We start from the raw sequence: 4,072 nt of genomic DNA on the forward strand, positions 1-4,072 counted from the left end.
TAAAATATTTCTTGATCTTTAGAGCAGAAACATGACAGTTCAGGTAGCCAGAAACCTGACTTAATTTCCATAATGATGGTCACAGTTTGGAGCTAATGCAGATCATTGACTCAGAGCCCCTGGATTGAATTGAGCTCAGTGTCTGCTTGAGACAGGATCTTGCAAAACCCCATAAGCATGCAGTATAAATCTCTGAAGCTTTCCTCAAAGGGCTTTGCAGCCATTTACTAAGGTAACTGTATTCTTGGAGAAATGGACATTCTCAGACTCTTTGGAGATTACTAGATACTGGCTTTGAATCATCATTAATTCCTGGGAACCAAAAAAGCCAGAAGGGGCCTATGGTGGTCAGATGTTAAATGGAATTTTGACTAATGTCTAAATCACAGTGAATAAAGGAAGACCACTGACCCTTCCTGTGGTTATTTTTCTAGTTTTTTGAATGAATGCTTGGCCAATGACAGAACCTCACATTGGTCTCAGAATCATGGAATTAAGGCTATGAAAGACCACAAGTTAGGATCCCAGAACTTTGCCTCCCTCTAAAGATAGGAAACTAAAAGCCGTGTTGCACACTTGGGGAAGCTGCAGGGATGATGCTACTTATGTTTTCTTTTCTTTATTTCTTTTTTTTTTTTTAAGGGAGGAGGGGCAGAGGGGAGAGAGAATCTCAAGCAGACTCCCCGATGGCTTACAGGTCATGGAGTGGGAGACTCAGGTTGCAGTGCACATGGTTCCACCATTTGGGTCTTCTGACCCAACAGGTCAAAAGACAGTTGAAGTATCTATGGCAGATAGGAGCCACCGGGAAGCCCTAATGGAGAGTCACAGCCCACACACACACAAACTTTTGGAGCAATTCCATGCCCTCTTCGTCAGAGAACTCCTTTCCTTTGGATTTGGCTCCAAGCTTGCTACTAGGTGTTGATAGAGACTCAGTGTTTGACCATGGGACATCAAGTGGCCATGTGATCTGAGGTGCCCATTAGATACTGAGTATTATCTGGCCCACCAAGTCACAAGGCAGACAACATCTTGAAATGTTGGGCTTCATTTTACAGGATGAACTGCTTTGAAGAAGCACCCAAAATATACAAATCTAGAAATCAAAGAGTGGAAGTGTAAGTAGTTCTTGTCAAAATTACATCTAATAATATATCCGTAATTTTTTTGCTTCCTATTCCTGCAACTCTGAGCTCTGCTAGTGTATTTTTTTAAAGATTTCACTTATTTGACAGAAAGAGCACTAGCAGAGGGAGCAGCAGGTAGAGAGAGAGGGAGAAGCAGACTCCCCATTGAGCAAGGAACCTGATGTAGGGCTCAATCGCAGGACCCTGGGATCTTGACCTGAGCTGAAGGTGGACACTTAACCAACTGAGCCACCCATGCATCTCTGAGCTCTGCTGGCTTAAAGGTCATGATTCCCAGTAGAGGAATGCTTCCACCATGGGGCACAGGGTTGATTTATTGACCTGGAAGCTGACACTGCCTGGTCATTTGGGGCTCCTCATGTCACTGAACCAACAGACAAAGGAAGCAGTTACTCTACTTGCTGAAACGGTTGAATCTGATAACCAAAGAAAAATAGGGTCACGGGCAGCCCCCGTGGCACAGCAGTTTAGCGCTGCCTGCAGCCCAGGGTGTGATCCTGGAGACCCGGGATCGAGTCCCACGTGGGGCTCCCTGCATGGAGCCTGCTTCTCCCTCTGCCTGTGTCTCTGCCTCTCTCTCTGTGTCTCTCATGAATAAATAAAAAAATCTTAAAAAAAAAGAAAAAGAGTCTCTGCAGAATCACCATGGCATCCGGACCCTGTACACATATCCTGAAAACTGGAGGGCCTTCAAGGCTCTCATTGCTGCTCACTACAGCGGGGCTCAGGTCCGCCTGCTCTCCGCACCACCCCACTTCCACTTTGGCCAAACCAAACGCACCCCTGAATTTCTCCGTAAATTTCCTGCCAGCAAGGTTCCAGCATTTGAGGGTGATGATGGATTCTGTGTGTTTGAGAGCAATGCCATTGCCTACTATGTGAGCAATGAGGAGCTGCGGGGAAGTACTCCAGAGGCAGCAGCCCAGGTGGTGCAGTGGGTGAGCTTTGCTGATAGCGACATAGTGCCCCCAGCCAGTACCTGGGTGTTTCCTACCTTGGGCATCATGCACCACAACAAGCAGGCCACAGAGAATTTAAAGGAGGAAGTGTGGCAAATTCTGGGGCTCCTGCATACTCATTTGAAGAGGAGGAGTTTTCTGGTGGGCAAACGTGTGACACTGGCTGACATCACAGTTGTCTGCACCCTGTTGTGGCTCTATAAACAGGTCCTGGAGCCTTCTTTCCACCAGGCCTTCCCCAATACCTACCGCGGTTCCTTACCTGCATTAACCAGCCCCGGTTCCAGGCTGTCTTGGGGGAGGTGAAACTCTGAGAAGACGGCCCAGTTTGATGCTAAAAAGTTTGCAGAGAGCCAACCTAAAAAAGGCACCCCGCGGAAAGAGAAGGGTTCTTGGGAAGAGAAGCAGAAGCCCCAGGCTGAGCGGAAAGAGAAGAAGGCTGCTGCCCCTGCTCCTGAGGAGGAGATGGATGAATGTGAGCAGGCACTGGCTGCTGAGCCAAAGGCCAAAGACCCCTTTGCTCACCTGCCCAAGAGTACCTTTGTGTTGGACGAATTTAAGTGCAAGTACTTCAATGAGGACACTCTCACGGTGGCACTGCCGTATTTCTGGGAGCACTTCGATAAGGATGGCTGGTCCCTGTGGTACGCTGAGTACCGCTTCCCTGAGGAGCTCACTCAGACCTTTATGAGTTGTAACCTCATCACTGGAATGTTCCAACGGTTGGACAAGCTGAGGAAGAATGCCTTTGCCAGTGTCATCCTCTTTGGAACCAACAACAGCAGTTCCATTTCTGGAGTCTGGGTCTTCCGAGGCCAGGAGCTTGCCTTTCTGCTGAGTCCAGATTGGCAGCTGGACTACGAGTCCTATACGTGGTGAAAACTGGATCCTGGCAGCGAGGAGACCCAGACGCTGGTTCGAGAATACTTTTCCTGGGAGGCGGCCTTCCAGCATGTGGGCAAAACCTTCAATCAGGGCAAGATCTTCAAGTAAACATCTCTTGTCATCACCTAGTTGCCTGTACCTGCCCTTCAGCGAGATGGGGGTCATTAAAGGAAACTGAACATTGAACCCTTAAAAAAAAAAAAAGAAAAAGAAAAAAAAAGAAAAATAGGATCACTATTACATGATGAGGTCAGAGCTATGTCTAGAATCTGGAGTGTTCTCTGGGGTGTCTCTTAGTACTTTTATATTCTCAAGTAAAAGTTAATGGAAAACAATAGTATAACAACAAAAGACAGGACCACTGAGAATTCATATCCTTCGGGAATTAAATAAAGTGTTACCCCATCAAATGAAGAATTCAACCAACTGAGGTGCCAGCCCAAGGCAAAGGGAACACGGAATAAAGAATAGAAGAAGTGATTAATGTCAACTATTGTCTTGTAGTGAACTACACAAACAAGTATGTAGTAGGTGGGCACATTTTCTGGTTTGTTTGTTAGGTGTGTAAATATTCACATGCACACCATCAGTTTTTGAGGGCTGCCATAACAAAGCCACAGTCTGGGTGGCTTAAAAAAACAAAAACAAAAACAATAGAAATCTATTCTCTCGGGCAGCCCGGGTGGCTCAGCGGTTTAGCGCCACCCTCACCCTGGGGCGTGATCCTGAGGTCCTGGGATCGAGTCCCACGTCGGGCTCCCTGCATGGAGCCTGCTTCTCCCTCTGCCTGTGTCTCTGCCTCTCTCTGTGTGTGTGTGTGTCTCTCATGAATAAATAAACAAAATCTTTAAAAAATATCTATTCTCTCATAGTTTGAGAGGAAGTCTGAAATAAAGGTGTGTGCAGGATCATGTCTCTCAAAGGCTCTAGGGAAGGAACCTTTCTTGCCTCTCTCAGCTTTTGGCAGCTCCTGGCAGCTCTTGGTGTTCTTTGGGTTGTACACACATCACTTCAATCTCTGCCCCCACCAGAACACAATATTCTCCCTGGGTCTGTATCTTCACATGACATTTTCTT

The 4,072-nt window shown here is 46.9% G+C and overlaps 1 pseudogene; it reads left to right on the forward strand.

Annotated features, from left to right (window-relative positions):
• The first annotated feature begins 1,774 nt into the window (after nt 1-1,774).
• Nucleotides 1,775-3,103, forward strand: LOC129512810 (elongation factor 1-gamma-like; annotated as a pseudogene).
• The last annotated feature ends 969 nt before the right edge of the window (nt 3,104-4,072 follow it).

The sequence above is a fragment of the Nyctereutes procyonoides genome, unplaced genomic scaffold (genome assembly GCF_905146905.1).
Source record: "Nyctereutes procyonoides isolate TBG_1078 unplaced genomic scaffold, NYPRO_anot_genome, whole genome shotgun sequence".
NCBI classification, from domain to species: domain Eukaryota; kingdom Metazoa; phylum Chordata; class Mammalia; order Carnivora; family Canidae; genus Nyctereutes; species Nyctereutes procyonoides.